General features: G+C 43.9%; 1 protein-coding gene across 4 annotated transcripts in view; it reads right to left on the reverse strand.

Annotated features, from left to right (window-relative positions):
* Positions 1 to 14,566, reverse strand: part of NCOA1 (nuclear receptor coactivator 1) — a 298,889-nt gene that overhangs the window by 208,400 nt on the left and 75,923 nt on the right. The window lies entirely within an intron of this gene.

Here is a 14,566-nt window from a genome sequence, read left to right on the forward strand (position 1 = left end):
CTGGTGTGTGGTGAAGACCACATTAGGCCTTTTATAATTATTCTCTCTCACATACAAAAAAAGTTTCATGTCGTCTGGAAACACCATCAAACGTCCAGTTCCTGGATCAAGCCCTGGAATCCCTGGGAACTCCCTGCGGCGATCACACAGGGTCCCGGACGTTTGATGGTCTATTGATCCCTGTGCCACCGCTGTGATTGCCTCTTTGCTGCCACCAACCCGTTTCCCTCGGGTACACACAGAGACCAGACAGTTGTTAACATTAACAAATAATCAAGTTTATTTTTATAAGCATGAACAAGTTTAAGGTTCCAGTTAATTTTTCTTGTCAGTTTCTTAATCTTAGTTTCTTTACTGTCCTATACATTCCTAACAACTTCAAACTGATTATCCCAACTATCTACCTGACTATCTAACAGTTCCTCTCACTCTCTCACAACACAACTCGACCAACCCACAGACTTATCCTCCCTCTTCCTTCTCCAACTCCCAACACTCAACTGACTTCCAAACAACACCAACTCCTCCCCTTGGATTCCCACTGGCCAATCACTTCACACTCATTTAACCCTTTCCTTATGACCCACCTAGGAGGCAAACGCCACACTTCCTCTCCTCCAAGGGCATTTCCCAAGCGCAGCCCAAGGCCACCTTGTACGAACTGGATGGAGCTTGAGCCAGATGTGCTGATAGCCATGTGGGCAAAATGCAGCCTAGAGCCCGGCCTTCTGCCACTCAGCTCCACTCCGACAGCCAAGTCTCAGCAGCATGAAGATGTTGCTTATTCTTTTGGCTGGCAGAAATAAATCGGGAAAGTTCCAACAGCACCACATTTATCAAGCAAGGATGCCTCAGAGCCATCCATGTAGCCAAAGTTCCACTTACTAGTGCATTTTCTTTTACGGGAGCAAATCTGAACTGCTTCGACGTTATATAAGGCTGGCTACATATACGGCTGCCGGCTCCCTCCTTGAATTAGACTGTAAAAGCCTCGTAGTGTCGTAACTCAGCAACAAAAGGCCCTTGCAATGGGAGGGTGGCTTTCCTCCCGTGCTGGAGAAAAGAATACCCCCCCACCCACCCCGGAAAAGGACAGAAAGGAATGAAATGGTCTGTGCCCAGTGAAGAGGTACAGGACAGCTTTGTTCCACGCTCTCTTCCCCACCCCACCCTCACCTGCCCTTTACTAACCCACACTTAGAGAGAGGCAACCATGTGAGTGAGGAGAATGCAACGAAAGCAACATGTTACAGAACACCAAGGAATTAGACTGACAGTTCCAGAGGCGTGGACACGTCTGCCTGTTTCAGGAAACGCACAAAAGGCTTTTTGTTGAGTAGGCCTAATGGGGAAATGAAATGCAACATTCTGCACAACATGGGGCAGAAGAGGGGCTATCTTTGAACCTTGCACAGATTGTCGCAGCTGGATAAGTGAATACAAGAGCTGGCATAGACACACACACACACACACACACACACACACACACACACAGAGTGGTGCCTCAGGTTACATACGTTTCAGGTTACAGACTCCGCTAACCCAGAAATAGTGCTTCAGGTTAAGAACTTTGCTTCAGGATGAGAACAGAAATCGTGCTCCGGCGGCGGGAGGCCCCATTAGCTAAAGTGGTCTTCAGGTTAAGAACAGTTTCAGGTTAAGTACAGACCTCCAGAACGAATTTAGTACTTAACCCTAGGTACCACTGTATGTGTGTGTGTATATATATATTACACACACACACACACACACACACACACACAATATCTATATCTATCTATATCTATATATAGATAGATTTTCAGTTTTATACATTTCAATAATTTTATAGCCATATAAACATTTCAAAACTTGACTTCCTTCCTCCTATTTCTGCAGCTCCTTAAATTTATTTTTAATATTTTCTGCATATCCAAATTAACTTAATTTGTTCATTTAAAGATATACTCCTATGAAACTGCAGGTCATTACAATAGTCCTGCCAATGTTCTTTTCTGTGTACAGTTTGTTTGTAAATATTCAATAAACCATTTCCATTCTTTTATATATATAAAAAAAGTTTGTTATCTTGATTTCTTCTTCTTCCGGAAAGTTTCGCCATTTCTGCATATTCCACAAGTTTTTGTATCCATTCTTCTTTTGCTGGGACTTCTGCTTCTTTTCATTTTGGGGCAAGTAATGTTCTTGCCGCTGTAGTCGCACACAAAAATAAATTTCTATACAGTTTGGGTAGTTCTGTCCCTGTAATTCCCAAAAGGAAAGCTTCTGGGGTTGGTTTTTTCCCCAAACCTTACTTTAAACATCTTTTTCAATTCATTATATATCATTTCCCAATAAACTTTAACCTTACTACAAGCCCACCACATATGATAAAAAGAACCTTCTTTCTCTTTACATTTCCAACACTTATTTGATGTGGATTTATACACTTTTGCCAATTTACTCAGTGTTAGGTATCATCGATATATCATTTTCATAAAATTTTCTCTTAGACCGTAAGATGCTGTAAATTTTATATCCATATTCCACAATCGTTCCCATGCTTCCATATCTATATTATGATATCTATTGCCCAATGTATCATTGAGGATTTTACTTGCTCATACTTTGTCTCCCATTCCAATAATATCTTATACATTTTTACAGCACTTTTACATTACAGTCATACCTCGGTTTACAGCCTCTTAGGTTGCGTTTTTTCAGGTTGCGGACTGCCGATACCCGGGAGTACCGGAACGGGTTACTTCCAGGTTTCGGCAGTCGCGCATGCTCAGAAGTGCTAAATCGCGCTTTGCGCATGCGCAGAAGTGCCAAATTGCAACCCACGCATGCACAGACTCGCAGACGCAAGTTGCGAACGCTGCTGGTTGCGAACGTGCATCCTGCATGGATCACGTTCGCAACCCGAGCGTCCACTGTACATTCCAACAGGTCTCTCTCCAGGTGTGATATTTGTTCCCCATATCTTGCTCTCCTTTAAAACCAAGCACTCTAGCTCACCTGTCTTGGCTCTGAGGCTTCTAGCATTAGCCTATAAACACACGGTGTTTCTTTCTAAATATCTCTGGCATGTGCTTTTTTTACCCTACGGCATTCTGGCCTCTTTGAATTTCTATAATTGAATTACCTGTTTTCATTACCTGTTCCTACCCTCCACCATTTGGACAATCATAAAAACACTTTTGCTCATCCCTGAGGGATGATTTATCCCCAGCTGCATGCTCCTCACCTCCTGCTGCCTTCCCCCCAGTAATCATTTTAAAAGCTGCTCTGCTGCCTTTTGGATTCTGAGCAGGAACAGCCTGGTTCCATTCTGGTTCAGGTGCAGCCCACCACATTCCCACAGGCCTGGCTTCTTCCAAAATGTTTCCCAGTGGCTAACAAATCCCAGCTCCTCCTGACACCAGCAACTCATTCACACACCAGAGATCCTCTCCTTTTCCTCAAAGAAGATACAACTAGTGCAAGCTATAATCACTCAGCTGTTGTGGTGATGCGGGCCAGGGATTCTGGATCATCAAAGTTCTTATTTTATTTTTTATTGACTTTATATACAATGGTACCTTGGTTCTCAAACTTAATCCATTCCGGAAGTCCGTTCCAAAACCAAAGCGTTCAAAAACCAAGGCACGCTTTCCCATAGAAAGTAATGCAAAACAGATTAATCCATTTCAGACTTTTAAAAACAACCCCTATAACAGCAATTTAACATGAATTTTACTATCTAACGAGACCATGAAAGCAATAATCAATGTACTGTACTATAAAATGAATAAGACAGTATTGTAGATGATAAAAATTAAAATTATTTTTTTTCTTACCTGCACTGTTGATAGTCATTGTTTGGGTGTGGGGCTTTCATCCGTTTCCACAGTCAAACAATAAATCAGTTAATAAGTAGCTGAACTGGGTTCCACACAGTCACAAAAGCAAATTAACCGAAAAAGCCACAAAAACGCAAAATAAATAGCAAAAACAAAAGTGCCAAACTTAACCCGTTCCGGAAGTCCGTTTGACTTCTGAAATGTTCAAAAACCAAGGCACAGCTTCTGATTGGTGCAGGCACCCCATAAACAATAGCTGACAGCCACATCAGACGTTTGGCTTCCGAAAAACATTCGAAAACCGGAATACTTACTGCCATGTTTTCGGCATTTGGGAACCAAGGAGTTGGAGAACCAAAGTACCACTGTACCACGGGTCTCAGTCCTTGTAATACAATCACCAACACCAGTCATGGAGACTTTCCTTGCAACATCTACTATCTATAAAATGGAGTAATGCACCGTACCTCACATGACTCCAGTATAAAAGACAGTACAGTATTATAGCAAAGGAATATACAAACATCAAGATGGACATGGTGATCTTTGGAAATAAGAGGGATGGACCGGGCTCATAAATCCTGGCTACGTTATACTTTTCAGGTAGCATTTAATGCTTGTAATCCTCAATCAACTAACTCTGGTGTGAACAGCCAAGTCCAATGCACTGAAATTACAGTAGTACCTCGGGTAAAGAACTTAATTCGTTCCGGAGGTCCGTTCTTAACCTGAAACTGTTCTTAACCTGAAGCAGCACTTTAGATAATGGGGCCTCCCGCTGCCACAGCGCCACCGGAGAACGATTTGTGTTCTCATCCTGAAGCAAAGTTCTTAACCTAAAGCACTATTTCTGGCTTAGCGGAGTCTGTAACCTGAAGCGTCTGTAACCTGAAGCATATGTAACCCTAGGTACCACTGTAAATCATAATCACTGTTGTTGCTGTCACTATCGCTGTCATCAACAAATTAAAGTGTTTGACATTCAGATTTCTGTCAGCACCTTCTTCAATTTGAGCTAAACATTGTGTAGATGTGGACAATAAAGTTGAATGTTGGAAGGTTTAGGTCAGATACAAGAATGTATTTCTTCATGGAGCACACAGTTAAACTATGGAACTTGCTTCCCCAGGAGGCAGTGATGGTCACCAACTTGGAAGGCTTTAAAAGAGGATTGGACAAATTCCTGGAGGAGACGGCCATTAATGACTGCCAGCTGTGATGGCTATACTCTGCCTCCAGTTGGAGGCAAGCAATGCTTCGGAGTACCAGCTGCTGAAAACCACAAGGCAAAGGTGAATGTAAAGGTAAAGGGACCCCTGACCATTAGGTCCAGTCGTGGCCGTCTCTGGGGTTGCGAAGCTCATCTCGCTTTATTGGCCAAGGGAGCCGGCATACAGCTTCCGGGTCATGTGGCCAGCATGACTAAGCTGCTTCTGGCGAACCAGAGCAGCGCACAGAAATGCCGTTTACCTTCCCGCCGGAGTGGTACCTATTTATCTACTTGCACTTTGATGTGCTTTCGAACTGCTAGGTTGGCAGGAGCAGGGACCGAGCAACGGGAGCTCACCCCGTCGCGGGGATTCGAACCGCCGACCTTCTGATTGGCAAGCCCTAGGCTCAGTGGTTTAGACCACAGCGCCACCCGCATGCTCGAATCCTATTTGCAGGCCTGCCACAGGCATCTGATCGGCCACTGTGATCTTGCTGGACAAGATGGGCCCCTTTCGGCCTGACCCAGCAGGTTTTTCTTTTGCCATTGTGAATGACAACAGTATTGCACAGAATGGCACAATATTCAAATCATGAAAGATAAAGCAGCTATCACCTTGAAGATGAGAACAAACAGCTTGTTTAAGTTTAAGGTGCTCAGCTGACACTCTGCAAAAACTGGTAACCACAAAGCGAATTCTACTGATGCATCAATACTTTGGGGTTCCACAGAAAGCAAACACCTTCATGAACTTTCAGAGAGCAAATATTTCACCAGTTCCCAGCTTGGGTATTCCTATGGAACCTTCCATAACCAGATTCTACAAATGAATCAACATGCCAAAAAAGGAACCCTTTGTGAGCTCTGGAAAATCACTATGGATAGGTAACAGAGTTCCATGAAAGTCTAAACAGACTTAGATAGTTGCCATTAAATATTTGCTAATTGGTTGATGAGGTAGTTAAAGTGTTTAAATAAGGTCTTTATATTGGCCACTATAACTATTTACTTTACAGAATCTGGCACTGATAATAGATAGACAAGTATGGAACAGAATGATTTCCATAAGGCTTTTCTTGACTCATCAAATGCCCTAATCTTCTAGATTTAAAATATGCACATTAATCTTACAAATTTTATTGGCAAGGCAAACAGAGAGAAAACATGGTGCGTCAAGAAGAGGTATTTGTCAAACAGCACACACTTGATAGTCACATTAATGCTTCCTGGTCAATAAAGGATTAAAGTAACATGTCAGTAAATTACAGCAAATACAATCCGGTATAAACTTTTATAGCTGTGGTTTGATTCCGACACTTGAGATACGAGAGTGAAAAAAATGCGGCTAATGGTTTCCACTGAGCCCTGGAATGAGCCCTGGAACCAAGTATGATAATGTGGTGGCGTCTCCAGAAATCCATACAAAACTTTAGGCCCAGGATCAGTGCACTTGAAATTTCGAACCTACCAGGTGAGGACAAATGCTTAAAACAAAACAAATCCATAGAACCCTGTGTACAGGAGATTACCATAGATCAGGGTTGGGGAACTGACAGCTGTGGCCCACCGGGAGCTGAAAATTGGTCTGCAAGGCTGTTCCCCCAAAACCACACTCAGCCAAGAGCTGATAGGTGGTAAAGCCGAAACCTGCTAAATTGACTACATGACTGAGTTCCTCACAGCTGATCTCACAGCTGATGCCTGCAGAAAGCAGGTTTGGGCTCTATCGTCCATCACCACACATTACCTGATGGGTAGTAAAACTGAAGCTCCAGGCATTTTAAAGCACTGTGCAAGGCTCTTTCCAAGCTCTGTGTACTGCATTGAAGTCCCAATTTCAGGAGTTCGCATGTAAATGTGCACTTAGAATCTTTCTTTTTTTTAAAAAAAAAAATCTCCTAATGCCATGTCAACTACGATTTAACCTGAACCTAACTTTACAGAGAGAGACAGAACGAGCCAGAACAAAATTAAAATAGTTCAGAGGATTAAATACAAGAATGTGCCAATATACCGCATAAAACATGAAAAATTAGAAAAGGTTCTCATATTCAAGTAATGTTAGAACCAGCAATTACCTCATGCTGTTTCCCACCCTTTAATTAAATCAACAAACAAAGGAAAAATAGAAACCAAAAAAAACAAAGAAAGAAAACAAAGAAGATCAGGCTGCTAAGGTTCCATCAAAAATATTAATCCCACTTCTGGGCCTGGTTCTTACTGTTTCTTGTGTGGCAGGTCCAGAGACTATTTGGGCAATGCTCATCACTCTCTGAGCCAATCTAAGGTGAATTTTAACCTTAAAATGAGTCTAGGGCTATTAGCGTTCACACTAGAACCTCGCCCTGGATAGCTGACATATACCTGCAAGACATTAGCAGACACAGCTCTATACACACCATAATACAGTTGGCATCACAACCCGTCACATCTCTCCTCTTTGTACTATATCAGGTGTAATGTGATTCAAAGGTCTAGCAAGGCATCTTGAGTGCCAAGAATTATAACCACCAAGGGTAAAGCAAAGGACTGTTAAGTAAAAGCAAGGTTTATTTTGAAAGACAAAAATCAATGGTTATATGGAGAGAGAAAAGTGATAGGTGTTGTATCTAGAACTTCTGTGTAGTCTCTAGGTGTCAGATGCTGGGTGGTGGTTGCTCGTGAGTAACCAGGCAGGACTCTGACCTGTCTTTTACAGTGCAGATACACAAGGTTCATTCATGTCCCACTTGCAGAATCCTGGAGTGGCCCCTTCCGCCCCCCCCCAACATAAGAACCTCACCCCTCTGCGCAAGCTGGACGACGGAAGTGGTGTCTGTGCCTCCTGGCCAGCCGGGCTAGGTGAGGCGCTTGGGGTCTCAGCAGCATCTTTGAGCCCTCTCCTCACTTGACTGGCCCCTTCCCTCTCTTCTCCACTGGAGGGGTGGCTTTCCCCACAGCTGGACGAGGAAGAAGTTTCTGCAGCTCCATGTATCCCAACAGTGTCCCTGCCTCCCTCCCCTGTTCCGATGGCAGTCCCCTGACACTAGGTATTAAAAAGAGAGTAAAATTTGCTTACTGCAGAGACCAAGTTCCCTCCAACTAATAATAATAATAATAATAATAATTTATACCCCGCCCATCTGGCTGTGTTTCCCCAGCCACTCTGGGCGGCTTCCAAAAGAATATTAAAATACTGTGATACATCAAACATTAAAAGCTTCCCTAAACAGGGCTGCCTTCAGATGTCTTCTAAAAGTCTGGTAGTTGTTGTTCTCTTTGACATCTGGTGGGAGGGTGTTCCACAGGGAGGGCGCCACTACCGAGAAGGCCCTCAGATTGTGGGCGACCCACAATCAGGTGCCCACAAAAAAGGTTCAGTTGAGGTGTAATAAACTCGCATGGACAAGAAATCCAGAAAGCAGAATCTAATTTAAAGAGATTGGCTCCACAACAAGCGAATAGTAAGAGAACCCACACAAGTGACGCTGACACAAACCCCACACATACACCAAGTAGAAGAACAGAAGCATTGTCAACTGACCCCACCCCACTCACCATTCCCCCCTTTCTCCCTCTTTTCTTCCTAACTGAACACTGTATGCAACACTAATGCCTCACAACAAATGAAAATGATCTGTAGAAAACACAACTTGAAAAAAGAGACAATGCGCGTATTTTTGTAAACTAAGAAATCTTTAATAAAAATATATTGGGGGGAGGGAGGGAGGGAGGGAGACTGGCTTCCTGGAAGACTATTCTTCCACACCAGACTAAGTTTCTGAATTATATTCAATGTTTAAATTTCCTCCAAACCCTCTTCAGCAGTCTGTAATTGGCCACAAAAGTTATACGGCTGTTATTTTATGATTTAATAAATCAAGAGGCTCTTTCCAGTAGGAATTCGCTTAATCAAAAAAAAGAGGCCCTCACTCCACTTTCTTGATTGCTATTGTAATATTTTGTCTACAAAAGGGACACGCATACAGAACTAGTAATGATTTATGGACCTCATTTGCTATGCACTTTTGCAAGGAAACATTTTAGTCCCCCCCCCCCCATAAAGGCACACCCAACCTCAAGCCCAATGGGGCAGTCCTGGAACAACAGTACAGATGCAATCCTTAGTGGCACCTGGCACACATCACCAGCTGCATTTCCCAGTTTACGGCTGATGCTGCAGCCTTGACATATTTATACATTCCTGAACGTTTTCTGGCACGAGGACTGTTTGCCCTGCTAATTCTGTTTTGCTGCTCTCCGCAGCTGTGAACCGATGTTCCTTTAGGAGTGGGGAGGGGTGAAACTGGCTTCTCACTTGCCCTTTTCAGGGCAAAAGTGAAGAGCTATTTTGTCTTCCTTGAAAAATAAAATATTTTTAACTATATTCCTACCACATTCAAAGAAAGCGATAAAACTGCTTTATTTTTATTTATTTTGCAAAAACCTCGTTGTTAAGATCTTAAGCCTCATTGTTAAGATCTTTTAGCTCCAGCAGGGAACTCAGTAGGCACAAGGAAGCATGCATATAAGTGGAATGCATATTTTTACCACACTTTTATTTATTTATTACCAGTTATTAACGTAACTTTTAAAAAAATTCCTGTAAATTCCAATTTCCTTCCACATCTTAATAAGGTGATTCCTTTACCATCCCCTTCCAAATATGGCCAAGAAGGTAAGGACAAGAAAGATGCAAAATTATGAATTTGACACAAGGAGAGGAGAGTCATGATAGACCACTGCAACTCCAAGACTGATTTTTCCACTGCTGAGAATTCTCATGTCTAGGTAACTCTCGGCTGATCAGTTGCAAGTTTGCAATTTCATGCCACACACCTGATTATGCTGATCTGGCGGACTAGACTGGATTTGAATCTGCAAGCCCAGTTTCAAATCCATGGACCTAATCCTCAGTCCCCTTTCTGCAGAAGAGAATTACAGTGACCCGTCTTGTCATGTGAGTTGTGAGGATAACACAAATTAAGCATGAGATAGAGCTCAGTCTCAATGGACATTACAGTGGTGCCTTGCAAGACGAAAAGAATCCGTTCTGTGATTCTCTTCGTCTAGCGGTTTTTTCGTCTTGCGAAGCAAGCCCATTGAAGGATTAGCGGATTAGCGCTATTAGCAGCTTTTATCGGCTTATCTGCTGATCGGATCAGCTGATAAGCGGCTGGGGGGAAACCCAGCAGGAACTCGCAAGACATTGTCGTCTTGCGAAGCAAGCCCATAGGAAATTCGTTTTGCGAAGCACCTCCAAAACGGAAAACTCTTTCGTCTAGTGAGTTTTTCGTCTTGCGAGGCATTCGTCTTGCGGGGCACCACTGTACAAGTGGCAAAGCATTAGATTTTATCTTCTGCTATCTGACATCCATCTGTCATGCAAAAAAGGAAAACAGGTGGGGTGTGTGCTTTTCATTTGTACCACAACTCCAGGAAATAGACCTGGAGCTAAGGTACGTGCTTCTCCAAAGGCAAACAGGACTGCACACTTCAGAGGACAGAAACTGCCTCAAAGATTACCCAGACAAGCCACCTCCTCCCCCCAGACAGAGATTTCCCTTCCCATGCTTGCTCTCAATCCGGAGAAAAGAACCCACAGGAAAATCTGCATAAAAGCCATTCAGTGAATTAAAACAATGCCCTGAACATTAAGGCTACCAAGAAACAGCTGGACAGAAACTCCTCCAAGCTAGAAGCAATCAAACTTTCCGAGGTTTCAGGGGAAGGGAAGCAAACCATTTAACATTTTTATGGGTGAGGGACTGCAAACTGACAACGCTAGCTTGCCAGCTTACCTCCTTTGGGGAAAAGAAGAAGAAGAGGAAACTTAACAAGACTAAACCGTTTTCAATCATGGCGTAAGGAGGGCAGGACATCAACACCCATGGAATTTCAGCATCAACCGGTACTCACTGGAACACTGTTCAAACTTTAGGTTTAGTGGTAAAGCCTAAAATGGCTCAAGCCCAACACACCTAAGATGATCGCATCCAGCCATGTATTTTCAATCACAGGTGGCTGCTTGTCCTGAATCTTCTGGATAGGATTGTGGCGGCAGATGATGATGATGATTTGCATCGCCTCCTCAATCTTATTGCTTACCCAAGTCCCTCTGAAAAACTACAACCCTCAAAACCTGGTGTATTTTTGGATGACCCCTCAACCAAACGTCCATATCTGGCTGCTAAGCAGAGGGCATTTTTAATTCTCCTCTTTTAAAAATAACAAAGCTATGGATTGAGTACCTATTAAATAATTAGGATAATTACAGTGCCAACACCAGCTGGTGCAATATAAAGGTTCCCATATATCAATGCCATTCCTCAATGCAAGTATATTAAAAGCCTGCTATTAGTATAAAAACCTCGTTAAAGTGTATCTCAAATTTTCATTTTAGTTCTTAGATTGGGGTGGGGAACCTTCAGGCCATGGGGGCTCCAATTTGACCAGTGAGAGCATTCCCCCCCCCCATCACACCCATCAGCTCTTGTCACTGGTGATGTCAGCTGGGGGGGGGGGGCCTTCTTAGGAACCCTGCCTGGTCCAATCCCTTCAGCCTCTGGAAAGTCTCTATCTAAAAAAAGATAATGCAGCAAAAGCAAGGAGACCCTGTTTTCTTCTTTACTGCTGCACAACAGAGCAGTCCCTTTCAGAGCTGCTGTTTGCTTTATGCAGACACTGGCTTTGACAGGGACTGCTCTGTCATGCAGCGATGAAGAAACAGGGACTCTTTGAAGGAGTCTCCTCACCCACCCGCCTTTATAAACCACTGGAGCAATCTTTAAAGAGGGGAAGAGTTTGTTGCACAGAGCGTTCAGCCCCTGCTCAGGTAGGATCACAGGGGCTGCCTTAAAGCAGGCGCCCTTTGCGCAACTAGCTTCCTGTTGCATGTATGTGCTTTCATGGACAACCTCCTTCACTGATTGCAACCAGGCTCTGATGACACCGGTTGCTGTCCACCCCTTAATTAGTTGGCTTTCCAGGTGCCGCAGCAGTTTTGTCTGATGCTGCTGGTTTTAAGATAGACCCTCGTTTGCAAAGTGTGGGATTAGTTACTTTCAATAAGAACGTTAACAAGTTTCTAGATAAAATAATATATTGAATTTACAACAGTGTGGTCAACCTGCTTATAATAAAAGATATACGAGATACTGATGTGCTAACCAATTTTTTTTTTTAAGCAGACCTTTAGCGTTACATATTCCTCATATAATTGAAATTTCAAAATGCATGATCTCATAGTCACTGCAAGACCTTCGCTACAATAAGCTTCCAGATTCTTATATACATATATTTAAAAATCTCTCAGTGCACATTAAATAAAGATCTGCATAATTTCATGAGCACAAGACACAATGCCCACATTTATAATTGAAATCAAATTTCTTTCACTCAGTTCTCATTCACTGAAGACTGAAAGGTTTGTTAATGTGTTAGGTCTCTCTGTCAGATTGCTTAAAAGCCTGGAGTTGTTTCTCCACCCAACCTTGAAGACTTTTCAGTATTTACTGTGAACGAAGCCAAGCAGTCACCTCTGGTTCTTATAAATGTTAACACGAACATGCAGAGAAAGGGGAGACTCTTTTCAAAGCTAACTGAATTATGCTCACCACTGAGCTGAGGACTGTTCCAAGAAGAAAGCATCTCGTTAGCTACCTTACTAAACATCTTAATATTGTCTAAACAAACCTCCCAGCAATTTATTCTGTTCACACTTTGTAGGCAACGAAGCGAAGTGCCTTTTCCTTGCACCCTCTCTCTCCAATCTGAGACACCCAACATATGGCTAAGTGCGAGTGAGCGGCATGCAGCTCCCGTGTAAAGCACACACACACAAAACACAAGACGCAGAATATAAGGAAATGGAGTGATCACTTGGGGGGCCAAGTTTCAGTGCCTCTCTCAGATTCTGTCCCCAACGACTGTGGTCTCTGCACACAGAGTTCTTTCTGCAGGATAAAAAGGGTAAACGGTCCCCTGACTATTAGGTCCAGTCGTGGCCGACTCTGGGGTTGCGGCGCTCATCTCGTTTTACTGGCTGAGGGAGCCGGCGTACAGCTTCCGGGTCATGTGGCCAGCATGACAAAGCCGCTTCTGGCGAGCCAGAGCAGCGCACGGAAACGCCGTTGACCTTCCCGCTGGAGCGGTACCTATTTATCTACTTGCACTTTGACGTGCTTTCGAATTGCTGGGTTGGCAGGAGCAGGGACCGAGCAACGGGAGCTCAACCCGTCGCGGGGATTCGAACCGCTGACCTTCTGATCGGCAAGTCCTAGGGCTCTGCGGTTTAACCCACAGCGCCACCCGCGTCTGCTGCAAATGCAACACTGCACAGCCGGGGGTCAGCTCCTGAACGACACTGCCGTGCCCTCATTCCTCCCTTGAGTCAAATCGTGAAAGCCCGAACAGTGCATGTCAAAGCCTAGGATCAGCTTTAATTTTAATTTAATTTATTTGGATTTGCACGCTGCCTTTCATTATGCAGATCCAAGTTTGCAATAGAAATGTTTAGACCTTAAAACAAAATGGCCAAATACAAAGCAATAAAATTTACCGAGGCCAGGGCGAGCTAATAATGTTGTTCCCCAGTTGTGCTTTTGCACAAGGGGGTGGAAGACAGTAGGTGCACCTGCCTCTAGGAAATGAGCTCCTGCCTGAGCAAAAGGACTGCCACTCTGAAACAAGTTGAGCTTGGCATGCAACTACTTGGCACAGACACTCCGCTCGTGCCTCTTCCTGTTATTCCCTCAACAGCACTATTGATCCTGGGATTAACGGGAGAAACTGTCCACAAGATGACAAATCCTGCAGGCTTGACATACCACAGGGCAGGCCGTGGCCTGCGGAACACACGAGGAGCGTGCCTGGTCTTAACCGGAGAGCCTTAGCTTTCTGGATCTGCTTCCAGTTCTTTGCCTGTGCAATAAGCCCTTCCAGCAATTATGGGCCCCATTAAACCAGATTGTTTTGCCCTCTGTTTCTTGCATCCGGTTCCTGAGTTTCTGCTGAGCTTCTCACCCTCGATCCAAACTGGCTGAGCCTTTTGAGCCTGCCAAGCCCCTTGCCTGGGATCTGACCTTTCGTCTACCTGTTTTCAAGCCTATTACAGGTGCACCTAGAAAACAGGGAGGAATACCTGGCGGTTAAGTAATGCTAATACGTGCTAGCTTGGGTCTCTTCTAAGGGAAGCCGAGATATGGTATCTATGATTAATCACTTTGGTAGTTTTATCCTTGCGTTTTGCTTCATTTCTGCATCTGGCAGCATTTTCCTATGAAGCTGCAGTTTGATACTTGCCTTATCCAAGGTGAAATAAAATGAACTGCCCCCTTTTCACTATTACAGAGGAGGGGGGAAACCAGAAAGTAGCTTTCTGGCAGATGGATCAAACTTGGCCCTCCAGCTGTTTTGGGACTACAACTCCCATCATCCCTAGCTAACAGGACCAGTGGTCAGGGATAATGGGAACAGTAGTCCCAAAACAGCTGGAGGGTCAAGTTTGGCCATGCCTGCAACAAATTAAAGCAGAAGACTGGCCACATGACAT

Source organism: Podarcis bocagei, assembly GCF_964188305.1.
Source record: "Podarcis bocagei genome assembly, chromosome: 3".
Lineage (NCBI taxonomy): Eukaryota > Metazoa > Chordata > Lepidosauria > Squamata > Lacertidae > Podarcis > Podarcis bocagei.